The sequence below is a fragment of the Vicugna pacos genome, chromosome 11 (assembly GCF_048564905.1).
Source record: "Vicugna pacos chromosome 11, VicPac4, whole genome shotgun sequence".
NCBI classification, from domain to species: domain Eukaryota; kingdom Metazoa; phylum Chordata; class Mammalia; order Artiodactyla; family Camelidae; genus Vicugna; species Vicugna pacos.
In genome coordinates this window covers 35,033,503-35,054,706 of record NC_132997.1, presented here as the reverse complement: position 1 = coordinate 35,054,706, position 21,204 = coordinate 35,033,503, and the positions used below count along the sequence as shown (strand labels likewise).

The 21,204-nt window shown below is 42.8% G+C and overlaps 1 non-coding gene across 1 annotated transcript; it reads left to right on the top strand.

The window, feature by feature from the left end:
• The first annotated feature begins 12,306 nt into the window (after window positions 1-12,306).
• Window positions 12,307-12,378, top strand: TRNAA-GGC (transfer RNA alanine (anticodon GGC)). The gene has a single exon. It is a non-coding gene; the product is annotated as a tRNA-Ala (tRNA).
• The last annotated feature ends 8,826 nt before the right edge of the window (window positions 12,379-21,204 follow it).

Below are 21,204 nucleotides of genomic sequence, written 5' to 3'. Positions count from 1 at the left end.
CTGTGTCATTACTTGGATCTGGATTTCAATCCCAAATCTGTCACTGTATTAACCTAGGCAAGGAAATTAGCCTGAGTGTCAGTTTCACATTTACAAAAACAAGATTAACGATATACACTCAATAAATTGCTTTGCAAGAATTTCATGAGATGAGGTGCATAAGATGATTGACACACTCAATAAAGGTTAACTTTCTCAGTTTCTTCCTGTACCTTGATGACTTTTGTGTGTTTGGCCACACTTAAATGTCTGGTATTGAGTGGACAATCTATAAATGTTTTGTTGGGTGAATGAATAAGTAAATAAATGATTTTTCCTCTACTGTCGGTCTCCACCTCTCCTGGATAGTCATTCATTCTGAATTTCTCTGCCTCTTTACATGGCAGAAAAGAATCAAAGAAAAGCCTGAAAGTCGACATTGTTATCACTGCTATTACTGCTGCTACCAGTGATGATAGGATGAATAAACACTGTCCAGGACTTTATACAGACATTTCACACAGGAAAATAATTCCAATAAAATACAATAAAACCACTAGAAACATTGAGGGAATTTAGTAAAACCCCTTCAGTCAAATGACAGATTACAAAACATCAAAGAGCCTTTCCTACACATAAATAGCACATATTTAGAAAATAAAGTTATTAAAGAACATCTCATTTAGAGTTGTAAAAGCAATTGCACCAAAAATGTCTGGGAGTAAACTAAACTAAACATGTCAAAGCACTCCATGAGGAACGCTTTCAATTTCTGAGGGATATAAATACATGGAAGTTATCCTCTGACCTTGAATGTCATAAAAATGTCAGCTTCCATCCCTCCTAGTAACATTTTTCTGGAACTACGCCACCTGTTTCTAAAGTTCGTCTGGAAATACTATGATGTGTGGAGAGTCAGGAAAATTCTGGGGGAAAAAAAGAGCAGTAATGAGGTCAAGTCCTATTAGATATTAAAATATATTCTAAAGCTGTGGTAATTTAAAGTTTTCCTCTAGAAAAAGGAAGATAAAAATTGGTAATTGTACAGAGTCCAGAGTTAAACACATATAGAATTATAACATATTATAATGGCAGGATCTAAATTATTGGACAAAAATAGATTATTAAATAAATGGAAAGGAGACAAGGGCCTAAAATTGTGGGAGAATCAAAGCTCAGTTTTTACCTTACCCCCTGCATTCAAATACATTCTAGGAATCGAAGACTCAACTGTTTTAAAAAGGCAAATGTAAACGTATTACAAAAATAGGTGAATAAGACATGAAGTTTGTTGGAGAAGGTTTTTGAAGCAAAAAACAGAAACTACAGCCTGTAAAGAAAAAAAATGAATAAATTTGACAACAAAAACATCACAACTGAAATCACAAGACAGAGACAAGGGGAAAATTATTTATACATATAAACACTTTTATCAATAAAGATTTTTTCCCCTCACCAAAAAAAAAAAAAGAAAGAAAGAAAGAAAGAAAACCAACTCTTTACAAATCAACAAACATAACATAACGCAATGAAGAAAATGAGGGAAAAAAAACCACTAGTAGGGTGTTAACATTAATAGAAATGCAAATTACACATAAATTATTGAAAAGAAGCTAAACATTCATCATAATTAAGTAATTGCTAATCAAATCATTGCAAATTAAGATGTTTTCTCCATTGTTCACTTAACAAAATCTTAATAAAACACAACTAGGAGAATATACAGAAACCCAGCTGATCTCATCTGAGGTCAATACGTCCATGTCTAAATACAATAAAATTGCTCACATGCTGTGAGCTTGCTGATCTACAGACACAGATGGGATTTTGCCTGTGCACGAGGTCTGAGTAAAATGATACTGATGCTGACTTTGGCAGCCATACAAAGACTAGACACAACCAGCCCATCAACAGAGGGCTTGGATAAATCACAGTATATTCCCACAACGAAATATAGCACATCCATGAAGAGGAATAAATTAGATCTGTATGTCCTAATATGAAATAATTTCCAAGATTGATTGTAAAATGCAGAGCAAGTGTGAAATACTCTACAGAGTGCTCCTAACTGCATAGAAAAAAGATCAGTATATCTAGTTTTATATGTTTCAAACATTTTTGAAAGGATGTATAAGAAAACTCTAATTTCTTGCTTGAGAATGAAACCTAGAGAATGAGCACTCTGAGGGGACAGAGGATTTGTCTTCTTCTTATTTTATTTGTATTTATTTAATTTTCCAACCATCTAGGTAGATATTTTCTCAGTCAAGAAAACTAACTAATTTAAAATAATATTATAGGACTAATTCAATATTTCTAAGTCTCCTTGCTCCTCATATTCATACAAAAATTTATCAGTATGCTTTTCAACTTAGAAGTTGATATTTGATAATAAAGAGTTTAAAATACATTTGGGGGTAGTATATAGCTCAGTGGTAGAGTGCATGCCTAGCATGCACAGAGTCCTGGGTTCAATTCCCAGTAGTGCTGTTTAAAAAAAAATGAGCAAATAAATAAACCTAAAATTACCTCCCCCATTAAAAAAAAGAAAATAAATAAATAAAAATACACTACATTCATATATATTACCTCAATGTTAAGTCAAAACCACCCTCTGACATGGATTGAACCTTGTATTTTATAGTTTGCCAGCTCATTAATATCCTGAGTCCTTCTGAGTTGTTTCCCACACTTTCCCAGGATCTCATCTCCAGAATGCCTCCAGGTCAGCTCTGTCTGCACTTTACCATGAGGTGAGGGAGTCTGGAAGGAGTTTAATCCTCTCTCTCCTTCACCTGGAACTGCTACAGCTTCCAGCATGAGAGCAATGTATTTTGAGCCAAGGAATCCACAGCCCACTTGCTAAGGGTAAGCTTTATGTGGTTTCAGAGCAAACCAGAACCACCCTACCAGCCCTCTGCCTTCATGCCCTCCAGACTCTTATCAGACTACACACATTCTTTTATGTGGAGAGATGGGCCCAGGCCTTTGCACTCTCTGAAACTCTTGCATTGAAATCCCTTTTCCCCAGCTCCTTTCTCCCTCAAATTGCTAACTCTCATTTATACTTCATGTCTTAGAGTAGACGTCACCTCTTCTAGAATATTTTTCTGTTTAGTCAATGCTAAATTAGGTCTTCTTTTCAATGTATGCACCTCGCAGTCGGTACTTAACCACTGTTTTAGCAAACAGAGCCACTATGGACAGCAGTGCTGCTGTAAACTGCACAGAGCCAGGGCATGCAATTACATACACTGAAATGTGAAGGGAACCCTCCACAATGTAAGATACAGGAGTTCTGCGAGTATTTGTGATACCATGTTGAAATGACCTATCTCCTAAATGGACTCTGGGCTCCTTGAGTACAGACGCTGTGCCTTATCTTTCCTTAGCTCCGTTCGTTGCCTTTAGAATAAAAATCTAAAATCCATAGTGTCAACCCTAAGACCTTTATAATCTGGCTTCTGTGTATGCCAGTACCCTCATCTATTCATGCTTCCCCTTCCTACCTGAAGATTTAACCAGGCTAATCTCACCATGGTTCCCCAAGAGTCTCTCATGTTTCCATACATTGAGTATATAACTCTTTCTTGATTACATCTCCTATTCTCTAAATTCCACCTAATGCCTACTCATCATGCAACACTCAATGACCTTGTAACCTAATGACAACCTTTCACATTAAAGATGAGAGACATAAAAGGAAGACAGTTATAATTTAGAGTGTACAGCGTCATAAAATGTTTCTTTACATTTTATTGGCTTTAATATGTGCTAACCCCTATGAAATAACATCATTGTCTATTGAAGAAATATGGGAACTGTGAAGAGGTGAAATAAACTTCATACCTAGGGAATAAGTGGCAGAGTTGAATTTCAAATAAGGCCTTTAAAATTTAGCACTATTTGGGGCCAGTTTCCGACCAGAGTTTAACTTAACAATCCTATTCACCATTTGAAACGAAAAAAAACAAAGATTTGCAATGGATATGACCACCTTATGCATGAAAAACCATTCTCTGCTATAGATCAATAAACTAGAAACCCCTTGTATTGTTAACATACCTTCCAGATATGTCTTATTGATACTCAATATGCCCCTCACCATCACCATAAGCCAAAATGGATAAAACCTGGAAACTACACACTCAATCCTTTGGAATTCTAATGGGCTTCACAGTTAGAAGGCCTCCTATACCATTTGGAAGGTGGGAGAGAAGGAGAAGCCATGTAATGCTTCCATAGCAGCTGACGGCAGGTGTGTCTGGCAAATGAGGTCATGGGCTTTTCTCTATGACAGGAGGCACTGTTGGGAAACACCCCACTTCAGGGCTGTGGGGTTCTGAGTTTTCCGTGGAAGCTCTCAGCACCCTGGGCTTCCTTCTGAAAGGATCTTCTTGGCTACTACAGATACTTGAGACCACGGAGAGACCTCTGCCCTTCAGGATTTTCAGAAGACAGCCCTGGTCCTTCACATCTCAGGCTTCTGACATTTGCCTAGGATGCTAACAACCTGCTACTAATGTCTTATTCTTTGAAAGACCTAGACAGAGTTTGACTTAGGATTTTTCACTCACAAGAGTAAACAATACACTTACAGTCATTCTGTACCCAGACAACCATTCTATTTCTCACTTTCAGTACAGTATTCAATAAATTACATGAGCTATTCAACACTGTATTCTAAAATAGGCTTTGTATTAGATGATTTTGCCCAACTATAGGCTAATGTGAGTGTTCTGAACGTTTTTAAGGTAGACCAGGCTAAGCTATGAAATTTGGTAAGTTAGGTGTGTTAAATGCATTTTTGACTTAATAGTTTCAATTCACAATGGGTTTATCAGTCTGTAACCCCATCGTAAATCAAGGAAGATCTGTAGAGTGGTACTTGGATTCTTGACTAAACCTCAACTGAAAAAACTATCTACTCCACTTACTTCCTTAATCAACAAGAAAAGAGTTTCCTGGGGGAGGGTATAGCTCAAGTGGTACAGCGTATGCTTAGCATGCATGAGGTCCTGGGTTCAATCCCCAGTGCCTCCACTAAAAACTAATAATAATAATTAAATTAAAATAAACCAAATTACCTCCTCCATCAAAAAAAAAAAAAAGAAGAAGAAGAAAGGAAAAGAGTTTCCTAAGCAATGATGGCTGGTGTCCACGTGTAGAAGTAGCCAATTTGTAAACAGTGGAAGAGGGATGAAAAGGTGTTATTCAATGTAGGAGTATTTGAAATCTATCTTATCCTCTCATTTTGGAACACACATTGTGTGTAAATTATAAAGACTGATTCTACTATTAAAGAGAATAATAGCAAGTCAAGTTTTATTTGATGTCTTACTCCCTGCATAGATTTCTTTAACTCATCCAATTCACCTCACCTGTATATTCTGCGTATGAATTTCATTACACCACATGGAATGCTCTGTCCAGGGCAAGAGCTGTCAGTCTGGTGAGCATTCTCCCCAGTTGGACAGCAGGGAAAGACTGCATCTAAGCACCACCTTCCTGCAAACTGCACTTACTGTTGCATAAGAGACCCAGTATGATTTATGCCCCATGGGCCAAGAAATGTAAGAAGGCCTGCCAGGTAGATAAATCCTACAATCCATTATGCTTTCATCATACCAACTGAAAGATGAGGGAGAAGAAACTTTCCCCTGAAATAATAAGGTCTGGAAGATTATTGGTTGCATCCTGTTAGGAGATAAATTATTTCTCTTCCAGCCCTTGGAGGATGTGGATGAGGGAACATCCGACACTGTTTAGCTCTTCTTTGCATTGGAAATCCATTTCCGCCATGAAGCCTACTCTAGTGCCAGTGACACCCGAGTCATTGTCCTCATCAGCTGGCTTCTCTAGAGCCAGGCCAGTAAGAGCTTTGCACCCTCCTGGCCTGGGGAAGGGCCCCTTGCTGCCCTCTCTGGGTGTGCATTATTCCATGTGCTGTGCTAGGATCCGTGCTTCTGCCTCCTTTCTTCCCTCCTCCCTCCTACCCATTTCCCTCCCTCCCACCCTGGACCCTCCCTTCATCCCTTGCTTTTTCCTTCCACTCAATCTTTTTGAGCATCTCCTATGTGCAAACTGCCATGATTAGATGCTGGAGATGTTCTATTGACCAAGGTCCAGTACACCTTTTCAAGAAACAGACCCTTTTGGAGAAGACAGCCAAAGAATCAGTGATTCCAAGGCAGTTTGATGTGTGTTATTCCAGAAAGAGGGACAGGGCCCTTTGGTAGCACAAGAAGAGGCAGCTCCCCAGTCTGGGGTAGCACTGCCCAGAAGAATTATAATGTGAGCCCCACACGTAATCTTGAATCTTCATGTGGCTACAGGCTTTAGAAATCTTTAAGCATGAAATTAATTTTAATAATATAGTTTATTTAAATAAATATACTCCAAATATTACCATTTCAATGGGGAATCAATATTAAACTTGGGCTAAATCTGCTGTGTAGTCTACACCTGCAGCTTAGAAGTTCAGTTTCCAGTACACCGGCCACAATTCAAGTGCTTGGCAGCCACATGGCCCTACAGGCCACTGCCTTGGCCAGAGGGGTCTGGGGAGATGGGGAGGTGCTTCCTATGGGAGCCAGCTCAGCTGAGCTGAAGGGTGAGTGAAGGAGTTAGGAGGAGGAGGAGTGGAAAGGACACCCCAGGGAAAAGGATGGGAGTGTGCCGAGGCTGAAATACACAGAGAGCCCAGCAGGTTCAAGGCCACTGACAGTGTGTATGAGGGAGGAAGGGAGAGAGGGTGGAAATGCACAGAGAGGATGACAAGTGGGAGCAGAGAGGACACCAGGTGAAGAATAAAATGAAGAATAAATCTGAACTTCCTGCAACGGGCAGTGGGGGCCCCAGGTGTGTGTGGTCTGTGAAGTAAATTAGTTGAATGAGCATTTCTAGAAGACTCTAGAAAGATGCCCACAGCACTGAGGGAGGAGGAGGGGTGAGTGGCAGAACTAGCGGCAGGAAAGTCTCCTGGAAAATTCCTGAAATCTCTCAGGCTGGGGCCTCGGGTGTCTGGCACCAAGCCTCAGGCCAAGGGTCAGAGAAGTGGACTCAAGAGAATTTAAATGAATGAAGGCAAAACATTCTTTGACTGATTATGTGCAGGGCACCCAGGAGAGGGAAAAGTCAGGGGCTTATTCAGTGATGTGGAGCATAGAGGAGGGTAGGTGCTGGGGGAAATTGTTGAGTTCTCTTTCAAAGATGCTGCATTCGAGGTTTATCTTAGTCTGCTCGGGCTACCATACCAAAATACTAGACTGAGTGACTTAAACAACAGAAGTGTGTTTCTCACAGTTTCTGGAGGCCAGAAATCCAAGTTCAAGGTGCTAGGAGATTCAGTTTCTGGTGAGAGCCTCTCTTCCTGGCTTGTGGATGGTCACCTTCTCATTGTATCTTCAGAAGACAAAGGGGTGAAGGGAGAGAGAAAGCTCTCTGGTATCTCTTCTCATAAGAACACTAATCTTACTGGATCAAGGCCCCATCCTTAGACCTCTTTTAATCTTAATTACCTCATTATAGTCCCTGTCTCCAAATACAGTCCCACTGGGGTTAAGGCTTTGACATATGAATTTTAAAGGGCACATCATTCACTCATAACAAGGTTATGAGCCATCCAAGTAGAGAAGCTGCAGTGGAAGATCTGTGTCTGGGGCTGAGGAGGGAGACCTGGGCAGGAGAGTGGTGGAGGCATCACCCTCGCACACCTGAGCCAGCCCAGGGCCCTGGATCTGGTGCCACTTCACAACCCTCCTGCTTGACCCAGACTTTCAGCACCACTCACCATCCTTCACCAGCAGCTTCCAATCACCCTTTCTTTTCTGCCCTTTGCATGATCTCCAAAGGCATCTTCCTGAAAGAAAGTCATGGAATAAAATCCTGTTGTCCAGGAACAAAATCCTCACTGTGATCTTCAAGGCCTTGGTCCACCTGGGCCATTCTCCATCACCAACCTTAGGTCTGATTGTAAGCATAAAGCCCTTCACATCATCCTCTGACCCAGCTGTGCCTTCCCCACCTCTGCCCACCTGAAATGTGGGCTCCCCTCTGAGTGGCTCACTTCCCCAGCCTAGGACCCTGCCCCCAGCCCGGGCCAGACTGATGTGCCTCTGTCACCCATGCCATGCAGGACTGGGGGCAGCATCGTTTTGTGTGATCCCCTAAGTAAAACTAAGACCAGTGGGTAAGAGTTGGAAGTGCAGGGGAAGAGAACTGACCACCCCAACATATGTCTCTTTGGCATCTGGATTATTTCGAGCTGAGAACAATCAAGGCCCGAAAGACTCAGTAAGAACCCTTATCCTTCTCCCTAATTGCCGAAAAGACTGTGGATAGAGGACCTGTTCCAGTGAGGGGGCTATCACCATAGCTAACAGTAGTAAAACCTAGGTGTGTAGACAGTGAGGAACCTAGCCAGATCTGTTTGTTAAAATTCCTCTGTGTCCCCATGTCTCTGCTGGACCCAGTAAATATTCGTTTACCAAACATTTGGCTTTTTTCATCTTCCTTCCCTTTGAAGTCCCAAGACCCTACCCGCTTCTCCTTCTCACTGATGGTTTATAAGCCTCAATTATCTGACTTGTCCTTGGGTCTCATATTCTTCCAAGAGCCCATGTATGTAATTAAATTTTGTTTTCTCTGGTTAATCTGTCTGATGTACATTTAATTTTTAGGCCAACCAGAAGAACCTAGATGGGTAGAGAAAAAAATTACTCATTTCCAACAGAGGAAAGCTGCTGTCATCTCAGTCCACAGAGACCCACCCTGAGACAGTGCTCCCACTCGAATGTGTGTGCAGAGCTCCTGGGATCTTGTCAAGGCCCGGGGTGGACCTGAGCGATGCATTTCTAGAAAGAGGATGTAGATGCTGTGGTCTACGGGTCCTGCTCTGAGTAGCATGCTTCTTCAAAATCTGTCGAGAAATGTCTCAAAAGTAGGTGAGTTCCTTGGCATGGGAAGTATTCCAACCCAGGCTGGATGGCCATGGGGGTGCTCTGGGATTCAGGGACCTGTGATGCCTCTGGAGGTAAATTTAGGCTCTGAGGACAGCGTGGGTGGTCCCCACTCCTCCGCTTGGAGCGCATGCCCAGAACTAGAATGGGGGGGGAGGGGTGCTGCTTTGTGTCCACAGGCAGCCCTGCCCTCTCAAAAGGACATCGTGCTGGGACACCCTACATAAAAGCTTCTTGGCCATCTGCAAGCTTTCTTTTGGGACTTTCTGGTCACACCTGCACTGGCCATGAAAATGAGCATCTGGACCCAACCACATGTCCTTTACAGTTTGTTCTGGAGCATGGGAGATTTTCATGGAGATTAATAAGACCATGCCAACCAAACCTCCATCATAGTTGCTGCATTTTCCTTAGTTGGTCATTTATTTTATTTCTGCTTGTGATATATTTCTTCTCATTGTTTCTTCAGAGGCTTTTAATTTGTCCAAAATGCAAACCAATCCCCCGGGATATCTCGCCTACCACCACTAAAACCTCCACTTCCCCTGCTCCATTGTGCCGGGCTGCTATCTGTCTCTAAACCAACTACCAATACTCAGCAGAGCACGAGGTCAGTTTCTAGCAAGGTCCCCCAGCTTCCAGAAGGCAGTTTTGCAATACTGTCATCTTCCCCGAGCATCCTGACGTCTCCTTTCCACCCCAAGTAGCTTACCTGGCATCGTTTCTAAACAATTACCATGTTATTCCCAGAGGGGCTTCTGGTGCATTAACTTGTCCTCAAGCAGCCCGGTTACAGAGCTCTGTTCACCCTGGAATCTGATGAATATTCACCTCTCTCCTTCTAGGTTGTTTCCGTTGCTTTAGTGTCATGTTTGACTCTCAATCCATATGGAATGACTCTTTGGGGAGAAGGGGGCTAACTTTTGGAGTACCCTTTCAGACGAGTCTCTAATAAATAATTCCTAACTGAATGCATATATTAGGATTCATGACGCCATCATTTTATGCCCACAACAGAGAACTGCAAGCACCGGGCTTGTTTTTTGCTGCCTGAGCTGTGTGCAAGGAGGTAATTTAGATGTTCCAGGCCCAGAAGGTTAGGTCCCAGCTGGACCTTAACTTTCTGATGGGTGTCAGTCAGCAGCCCAGATGGGGCCAGCCTTAGGGAGTCTGGCCACGGAAGGGTGGGTGTCTCGGCAGGGTGCAGGAGCATAGCTCCGGAGGGCCAAGGAGCAACCAGCAGGCAGCAATCCCAGCAGGCAGGCGGGGACTCCAAAAAATAGAAGCCATTTCAGAAAGTGGTTTATACATAGTAATTAAGCATACCCGAATTATAAGTCTTAATCAGAATGATTCCCAGACGCGAAGGCTTTATTTTAAAAAATTGATATTTCTGATTTATCAGCCTCTTTCTGTGTTGCAAAGTCTCTTAAAGAAGGTAGGAAGGGTGCTGTATCCTGGAGTCCCCAAACCAATGATTTCTGCATTTGGACTTCCTAATTTTCCACTTGTTGAAACCTAATCAAATTTTATGGATTATCTCTGTAATAGTTATACTTTTATATGAGGCTACATCAAGGAAATTTAGATACTTAAAGAACAGAAAAATATGGGGGATAGGACATGGCTCAGTGGTAGAGTGTGTGCTTAGCATGCACAAGGCCATGAGTTTAGTCCCTAGTACCTCCATTAAAATTAATTAATTAATTAATTAATTAATTAAAAACCTAATCAACCCCCCAAAAATCAATAATCTTTTAATAGACTTTATTTTTTCAAAGCAGTTTCAGGTTTACAGCAGAATGGAGCAGAAAATAGAGTTCCCACATAGCCCTCCCCACCCACACATATATACTCCCTACCCTCAGCATCCCTCATCAGTGTGGCATGTTTGGTACAATTGATGAACCGGCATGGGCGCATATTATCAACCAAAGTTCATAGTTTACATTAGGGTTCACTCGATGTTGTACATTCTGTGGGCTTTGACAAATGCATAATGATATATGGCCATCACTATAACACCATACAGAATAACTTCATCACCCTAAAAAACAAGAAAAATATCGCATGTGGAAAATGTGAAGGTTAACTTCATTAAATCTCGGTCAAGTAGAACTATAGGATGGTATTTGGTGCTTATCTGAGATAACTGTAGGATAAAAGAAATGATTTGCTGTAGGAACCAACCTGGCCCAGCAGGCTTGGATCCCCAGACCTGATAATCAATCCTCATTCATACTTAGCTGCGTGGCCTTGGGAAAATGACTCGGGCTCTCTGGTCTCCAGTTTCCCCTTTTATTGATAAACTCACTTTTGGTTGTTTGGTAGTCCATTGTGCTTTGTTTCAGGAGACTGGAAGGGACACAGGCCAGACACCAACTCTGGCCTCTTGTCAAGGACCACGGGGTTCCTCCAGGAGTACAGGAGAAACCCAGTAAACTATCTGTTATGCCCTGCTGGCATTACTTGCTCAGAAGTCTGTACTGTGGTCAGTGGAGACAGTGCAGCTGGCTCATATGGGGCTGAAGGGTCACAATGACTTCACTCACACCAGAGGCTCCTGCTGGAGCAACCAACTGGAATGGCTAGGGACTCACCAGACTTCTTACAAGTCAGCTGCTTCCAAGAAGGCAAAAGGGGGCATAACTACGCCTCTTCAAGTATAGCTGGAAACAGGCAATTCTGTTGAGGCCAGTTCTGTCCCGGGTGGTGTTACAGAGGAGAGGCAACATCTCTAGCCCTGGAGGAGAGGCACAGCAAGTACATGCAGCCAGCTGGGGCTGGGTGGCAGCTGTCTGTACACACCATCACATGTCCAAAAGCTTGGAAAATCGGGCATTGGGATATGTTACCGTATCTGTTTCTTATTGCTGCTGCAAGAAATTAGCACAGACTTAGCAGCAACACAAATTTATCATCTTACAGAACTCCGAAATCAGTTTTACTGAGCCAAAATCAAAGTGTTGGCAGTGCTGGTTCCTCTGGAGATTCTAGAGAAGAATCTATTTGCTTGCTTGTTCCAGCTTTTGAAGGCTGCCTACCTTCCTTGGTGCACAGTCCCTCCTCCATCGATTGATTTCAAGCCAGCAAAGTCTAGTCTGGTCCTCACCTCGCATGCCTCCAACACTGACCTTTCTACCTCCTTTTTCTGCTTTTGGGGGCCCTTGTGAGTGCATCGGAGGCAGGATAATCTCTCTGTCCCAAGGTCAGCTGGCTCGAAGTCTTAAGTTGATCAGCTGCTTTAATAGCTTCTTACATTGTAAATTTTCAGGTTCTTGGAATTAGGACATGGACATCTTTGGGGACTATTATCCAGCCTCCCACAGTTATACTTGCTGGAACTTTTTAACAAATTTTTGGGGGGGGGGGAATGGCTTAGTGGTAGAGTGTGTGCTTGGCATGCACAAGGTCCTGGGTTCAATCCCCAGTATCTTCACTAAAACAATAAACAAACAAACAAATCTAATTACCCCCCAAATAAACAAATAAATAATGTTTTTAATCACTTTGGATATATTCTGTAAAGAAAAAAATACATTTCTATAAATATGTAGCCTCTTTCTTCTATTATCTCTGCTAAACTTGTTAAACATAGGCAAAAGTTAATAAAAGGAAAAAGGCTCTGAGTGAGAATCTTAGGGCATCCTCTCTGCAGACTGTTCATAAACTTTACTCTTAGGGAGCAGAGTGAGAAAGGGAGTGGGGGTAGGTGGCAGGACCTATGGCGACTGGGAACTGGGGGAGGTGGAGTTCCCAGAGTCTCATCGTGGGAACAAGCTGGCATCTCCACCCAGTGTCTGCATGTCACTCCCAGAACCAGAGCTGGACACCAGAGCACAAAAGCTGTAATGCTCGCATCAACTCCCTTGTTCTCAGAGCAAGAGTGTCCAACAGGTGTTTCCGTCAGAATGTGCAATTGAAGTACTTTAGAGGCTGAAAATATGACAAGTAGAAGAACATGAAGAGGGTATCTTCTTCATTCAAAAGCAGAACACAATTTCCTGAGATTTTACTGTTAATCTAAGTGTCGAGGTTGCAGTAGAAATCTAAATGTCTATTCCCTTTGCTCTCCTATTACAAGGGAAGTGGAGAGAGGCCAAATACATCAACCCAAACTTCATCATCCAATGAGATAATCAAAAATAGAACTAAGTTATTAAACTACATTAAAAACATTAGGGAGATAGGCAATCATACAACAAGCTTATGTTGCAGGAAAACCTACAGCATGTCTAGGGAATGGGAACAAAGCAGGAAAACCATTTGAATGGTTTTTAAAAGGGGAAAAGGGTGGCTGAGAAAAATCCTCACACAGTAACCTGGTCATCTTACATGTCTGCCTGAAGCTGAGGCTTGGCTCGGCGCCATCTGTTTAGCATCATTCATAAGAACATGGCTGAGACCACTGATGTTCGTGTCAGAACTACACATGGAGTCACCTGGATAACTGGAGCATCTGCAGGGGAAACCTGATTTTACAACATGGGGAGGCGGGGAGGCAAGGAGGCTTCCCAGAGAGAGACTGTCGGACCCTGGGGACACTTAGGCTTCTTATGAGCAGCACCCTAGGGATTCAGGACTCCTAGTCACACTTTGTCCTGCTCTGGGACTGGTGCTCTGAGTCTGCATCTGACCTTCCACTTGGAGAGTTTTATGGGATCAGTTGCAAAGCAGCCCACCAGACAGCCCGGACCTAGGCAGAGTATGTGGCTCTGAGACTCGGGTGGATCTATCAGCAAATGTGTCCAGAGATCTCTTCTGCTGACTTTGTCTTTGTTAGCCCCAGCCTGATGTGAGCTGTTCCATCACCATCTGCACACACAGTCCTCCCCTGTAGGTGACCCTGAGTTTCCAGTGTTCACAAGAAAACTGCCTCCATTAACACTGATATCCTGCTCCAGGGTAGACCACTGCAGCCCCGGATGATAAATCAGAAAGAGAAACTAGAGACCTGGGTAACAGAGTTATTATCCCTTCCAATGCCAAATGCAAACCAGATGTTCTCAACCCACCAACACACTCCCTCCATATTTACCCCTTTCCTGCAGTCCCCAGGCTAGGAAACAAGGGACAGCCCCATTAACAGGACATTCTCTATTGGTAAAGGTGGGGTTGGTCATCTAAGATGCTGGAGTGGTCCCGCTGCCACTCATTTAATCAAATGACATGGCTAGTAATGTTAAGCAGGAGCAGTGACAAGCGTCAGAAGGCTCAGAATTCTCATCCCAAGTCTATTTCTCTGACTCCATTTCCTTGTCTATAAAATAGAGATAAATGATCTTGGTCTTGATTGTTTCCTTCAGAGTGATGTTATAGAGATCAGTGAGATTATAAAATGAAACTTTCTTGAAAAATGTAAAGGATTATTATAATGTTTATTACATTACCTATGTGTTACTTACATGTTAGCAAGTCTAATAAAGAAATAAATCACACTGAGGAAGTAAGAAAATAATTTGCCTCCCTGGATTCATGTTCCAGGTTGACCAGAGGGCCTGGAACCAAATTGTTCTTCAGGAAAATTCCCTGGGTATCAGAAGCAGGTAAGGATTCCAAGGAGAGGTGCATGCTTGATCTTGACATAAATTTCAAGAGATCCTCACCAGTTAGGCTGTAAGACGGTTTATTTGTTAAGGTTAAGAAAAAAGATTTGTGAGAGGAGAAGCAAGATGACAGAGTAGAAGGACGCTCCTAGCTCACCCTCTCCCACCTATACACCAAAACTCACATCTACGGACCTAATCAACCAGCCAGAGCACCTGCTGAACTCCGACAGAACATTGCCCTCTTTGAAAGGCAAAGACACCAAAAATCTGGTAGGAGAAAAGGGAAAAAGAAAGAAGAAAAAGCAAAACAGTGCTGGACTGATCCCGCAGAGTGGGAGCGGCAAAGGAGGAACAGTGCTCATTCACTGGGTCTCCCTTCTCCAACGGACAGGCCAGCAGGCAGAGGAGGAGCCTCAGAGGCTCATATCTGCCCCGAGCAACCCTTGACCGACAGAACTGAGTTAAATGGGTACAAAGGGTCCCCACAACATCCAGCCCAAGATGCAAGCTGGCAGCTGGGGGCTGGGCCAGGCTGCCTGAGCCGAGAGGAGGACTAGGGCGGCTGCACTGAGGCAGCCCCAGGGGACTGCAGGTTGCTGCACATCATGGCTGGGAGGGGATACCGAACAGAACAACCTCAGTTCCCCATAAATTGTGAAAAAAGCAAAGCAACACAGCTGGTTTGCCCTGGGGGGAGGGACGCCATAACCTTTGTCTCCTCAGACCTGCGCCACCATTACTGGTGCTTCTCACTAGAAGAGAGGCAGGGTAAAGCCACAGCTTCCATCTCCTCCTATGCACAGCGTCCAGGCCAGGGCAGGGCTGAGATCTGAATCTGCACCCGGGGGCTCTGCAGCCTCCTAGGCAGGACTGAGACTTGTTTACAGCCCGAGGCAGATAGGATCTTTCTACCTGGGCACCTCAGAGAACTTGCACTGCCAAGACAAACAAGAAACTGAGATTTGTCACAGAGCAGGGGTGGGGCCATTCCATGGCCTTCTCTGAGCCCACCTAGAGAGCACCAACCCTAGGTGGAGCAGGCAGCTGCAGAGAGCAGTGGCGCAATCAGCGCCGGGAGAGGGCGGGCAGCCACCCGCCTTCCTGACAGGAACGTAGCACCTGACCATGGTGCTGGGAGGGGGAGTGACCCGCCCACCCACCAGGTAAGAGTTCAGCACCTGACCCAGTGTTGGGAGAGGGCGCGATCTGCTAGCCGACAGCCACTGGGAGCAGCACAGATGAGGAGGCCAACAGAGGGCCTCTGGAAACAGCAAGCTGAGTTCGCAAAACAGGGCAAAGACACAAAGACCTCTCAATAAAATCATTAAGAACACACCATCTCCAGGAGAACTAGATAACTGATACTCCTTAAGCCACAGTGCCAGAGAGATATGAGCAATATGAAGAAGCAGAGGAGCCACTCCCAATTAAAAGATCAAGAGAAATCCCCTGAAAGCACCATCAAGGAAATAGACATTGATGGCCTACTAGATCAAGATTTCAAAAAAGGAGTGATCAAAGTACTGAAGGAACTAAAAGAAATAGTGTTTAGAGATATAAAATACGTCAAAAATGAAATAGAAGCTATAAAGAAGAACCAAGTAGAATTAGTAAACTCATTTGCTGAGATGAGAGCTGACCTAAAGTCTGTACAAAGCAGGTTAGGCAATGCAGAGGAACAAATAAGTGACCTAGAAGACAGGACAACAGAAAGCATCCAATCAGAACAGCTGAGAGAAAAACAAATAAAAAACAATGAAAACAATATAAGGGGCCTATGGGATAATATAAATTGTGCCAATCTTCACATAATAGGAGTTCCAGAAGGGGAAGAAAGAACAAAGGGGATTGAAAAGTCATTTGAAGAAATCATGACTGAAAACTTCCCAAATCTAAAGAAGGAATCAGATATCCAAGTACAGGAGGCTCAGAGGGTCCAAACAGGAAGAACCCAAATGGACCCACACAAAGACATATCATAATCAAGATGGCCAGAGTCAAGTATAAAGAAATGATCCTAAAGGCAGCAAGAGAAAAACAAAGAGTTACAAGGGAACCCCCATAAGACTGTAAGCTGATTTCTCTACACAAACACTACAAGCCAGAAGGGAGTGGCAAGATAGATTCAAGGTCCTGAACGAAAGAAAGATGCAGCCTAGGATACTCTATTCAGCAAGGCTATCCTTTAGCATAGAAGGAGAGACAAAGAATTTCACAGACAAGCAAAAACTACAACAGTTTAGCAACACTAAACCCATGCTAAAAGAAATATTGACAGGTCTAGTCTAAATAGAAAAGAAGCAAGATGCTACAAAAATGAGAAACTAGTAACTGGAAAGGAGATAACTGCCATGAATTACAAAATAATAAACACAAAATTGTAAAAGAAGACATCTAAATCATTAAAAGTGGGAGAGGGAAGCAAGGAAAGCCACTGTGGAAAACAGTATGGAGATTCCTCAAAAGACTAGGAATAGACTTACCATATGACCCAGGAATCCTGCTCCTGGGCATATATCCAGAAGGAACCCTACTTCAAAATGACACCTGCAACCCAATGTTCATAGCAGCACTATTTACAATAGCCAAGACATGGAAACAGCCTAAATGTCCATCAACAGATGACTGGATAAAGAAGAAGTGGTATATTTATACGATGGAATACTATTCAGCCACAAAAACTGACAACATAATACCATTTGCAGCAACATGGATGTCCCTGGAGAATGTCATTCTAAGTGAAGTAAGCCAGAAAGAGAAAGAAAAATACCATATGAGATTGCTTATATGAGGAATCTAAAAAACAAATAAATAAATACAAAACAGAAACAGACTCATAGACATAGAATACAAACTTGTAGTTGCCAAGGCAGGGGGTGGGAAGGGACAAACTGGGAATTTAAAATGCAGAATAGATAAACAAGATTATACTGTATAGCACAGGGAAATATATACAAGATCTTGCGGTAGCTCATAGTGGAAAAAAATGTGACAATGAATATATATATATATGTTCATGTATAACAGAAAAATTGTGCTCTACACTAGAATTTGGCACAACATTGTAAAATGACTATTACTCAATAAAAAAATGTAAAAAAATAAAAATGATTTGTCACATGGATTAGCTTGCCACTTCCAGCCAAGGTGGTGTAGTCTCATTTCCTCCCAAGTCCTCTCTCTGAAAAATAAAAGATGCTGGACATAACACAAAAAGTCAAACATAGCTCACAGTGAAAAAGAATGCAACAATGAATATATGTAAGTTCATGTATATCTGAAAAATTGTGGTCTACTCTGGAAATTGACACAACATTGTAAACTGAGTATAACTCAATTAAAAAAAAAAGTCATACATAAAAACTTAAACTTAGAATGACCTATGATCCAGCACATCCACCTCTTGGCCTATAATCCAAAGAAGAGAAAGCCAGGTCTCCAATAGACACTTGTACACCCACGTTCACAGCAGCTTTATTTCACAATTGCCCAAAGGTGGAAGCAACACAAGTGTCCCTCAACAGATGAATAGGAAAACAAAATATGGTACAGACACACAATGGAATAGTATTCAGCTTTAAAAAGGTAGGAAATTCTGACACATGATACAACAGAGATGAACCTTGAAACCAGAGTTTCAGTTTGGGAAGATGGAAAGATTTGAATTCGGTTGATGGTGATGGTTGCACACCAAAGTGAATATACTTAATTCCATGGAACTGCACGCTGAAAATGGTAAATTTTACCTTATGCATGTTTTACAACAATAAAAAATCAAACACAGGAAGGTGGAAAGAATAAGGCAACTTCGTAGAGACCTTGGGATTTGAAGAACAACACAGCAGGGGGGTCCCTGTGTTTTCTTTACAAGTCCATGTAATTTAGCCAGGGCACTGGAGGAGCCTGCCACCTACAGCTACCAACAGGTACAGACCAAGAAGTTCCAAGCAAAGACTGATTCCTGTAGGTGTGGGAATGGGAAAATGTCTACCTAACAGAACAGGGAGTGTTTTGTTTTGTTTTGTTTTGTTTTGTTTTGTTTTGTTTTACAATAATTGTTCTGCTTTAGCCAAATATTAATGGAAAGCACCCTCGTTCCCTGACCCCCACCACAGTGTAAGCAGGGCTGACTGGGTAGCTAAACTTCTCCCCAAAACTCATCAGTGATGAGGCAATGCTGACCTCACCCCATTTCCCACCCATCCATGAGTGAGGAGCTGAATATTTACCCTTATCTGGACCTGTGCATGACACAGAATCAGGATGAGTGCGTTCTGAAAAAAGAAAACAGAATTGGATCCAGAAACTCTCCATACAATAGCTAAAATGTCCAGGATACAATAGGGTGACAGTCTAGTTTAATGTAGTATAGTACTGTATTAGCTTCCGTAGGGCTGCCAAAACGAAGGACCACAAACTGGTGGCCTAAAATAATAAAAATCACACCAGAAACTAATATTGTAAAACAACACTTCAATAAAAAATGTTTTTAATTTAAAAAACCAGAAATGCATTGTTTCATGATTCTGGAAGCTAGAAGTCTGAAGTCAAGATGTCACTGGGGCCAGTCTCCCTCTGACACCTGTAAGGGGGACCCTTTCTTGCCTCTTCCTAGCTTCTGGTGGCGTGCTGGCAATCCCAGGCATTAGCTGCCTTGCAGCTGCAGAACTCAAAACTCCGCCCTCATTGCCACATGGCCTTCTCCCCATGTCTCTATCTTCACGTGTTCATCTTCTTGTAAGGACACCAGTCACGTTTGATTAGGGTCCCATCCTCCTCCAATGTGCCTTCATCTTAACTAGTGACATGTGCAACAGCCCAGTTTCCAAAGAGGTACTGGAGATTCAGACTCCATCGTATATATTTTGCAAGGTTGAGACACAACTCAACCCATGGCATGTACCAGGGTCAATTCCATTTTTGATATCATGTTATACAAAACTCACCACTGGGAAAGCTGAGTGAAGGGACATGGGGCTCTGTACCATTTTGCCACTTCCTATGATTCTATAATGACATCAAAATAAAAATTCTTTAAAAACCACTTTGATCAACAGAGATCAAGCAAGAGATCTTACCCCATTTCCCATCTTCACTGACACATTTTTGGACTTTACATTCTCAACTGTTTTCGACAGGGAATGAATTCTCTCCTGTATTTTGCTTGTGGTTTGCCCTAAGTATTTGCTAAATACGGTCAGCAGCTTTGAGACTGGTGAGAATTCTCTCCTCACTGCAATCCCTCCTAGGAATTTCACAAATAAATCACCAAGCCTCCTGAGAAGACGGTGGGCAATTTCTCAAGCTTGCAGATGGGAAAAGCCCCTGTAATTCTAAAAAATGTTCACTCCTTTCTAATCTCAAGTTACTGCGGTCTGGGCTTGGAGAAACGGTGGCATTTTCTTGACCTTTTTAAAGGAAAGCTTGGGAGGCTGTTCCTGATTTCAAGGGACTGGGTTTTGTGGTTCCTGGAAGTTCCTGGAAGTGAAATGATGGGAACAGGGAAAGTGGCTTGGTGGAGTGGAGCTCGCTAGAGAAGGACCATGCGGCCCAAACCTTCTTGCTTATTCCTTGTTCTCAAGTGGATGGGGCAGACGGGGCTGACCCTAGGGAGGATGAATTAGAGCCCGGATCCCAGGGTGTATCATCCATCCCATGGGCTCAGATCATGTCTGAAGGATGGGATTCCAGGGTGCAGGCCAGTCACAAAGTCAAGCACCAATAGCTGTGCTAAAATTCTGACCCACATGGTTGGGGGAGATAGAAATAGGGGACTTGCTGGGTGGAAAGGTATAAATTGGGAGTTTGAGATTTTCATATTTGAACTACTATATATAAAATAGATAAACAAATTTATACTGTATAGCACAGAGAACTATATTCAATGTCTTATTTTATCTCATTTTCATATTCTTAAAAGAATATGAAAAGGAATATACGCATGTCTGTGTATGACTGAAACATGCTGTACACCAGAAATTGACACAACATTGTAAACTGACTAGACTTCAATTAAAACAAAAAAGAGGGGGGGTGGTGTCCTGCATTAGTGTTCTCTTGCTGTGTCACAAATGGCCACTAACTTAGCAGCTAGAAACAACATGTGTTTATTATCTCACAGTTTCTGTAGCTCAGAAGTCTAGGAAGGGTCTTTTTCAAGGTGTTGGCTGGGGGACAGTTCCTTCTGGAGCTCAGGGTCCATTCCTAAGCTCACATGGCTGTTGGCCAAATTCAGCTCCTTGCAACTGTAGGACTGTGGTTCCAGCTTTTCTGCCGGCTGGAGGTTGTCAGCTAGAGGTTGTCAGCTAGAGTTTGCACTCAGCAACTAGTGGTCACACTCAGCTCCCTACTGTCCACCCACCCCCATGGGTCCTCTTACAAGGTGGCAGTTGACATCTTCGTGGCCAGCAGGAGGATCTCTCCCACGTTTGGAATCTCTCTTCAGGAAAGGCTCAGTCCCTTTTAAGAGCCCAGGTTATCTCCTTTTTGATTTTTCAAAATCAGCATTAGAGATCTAAACTTCCTTTGAAAATTGACCTTCACTTTTGAAACCTAATCACAGGACTTAAATCCATCACACAAATAGTCTTTCCCCCGCTCAAAGGGAGGAGATTATTTGGGGGTGTGAATATTTCATCGGCGGGGGTGAAAATCTTGGGGGCCTCTCAGAATTCTACCTATGACAGGTGTGGAACCCTAGGTGGTGGGTTTGAGAC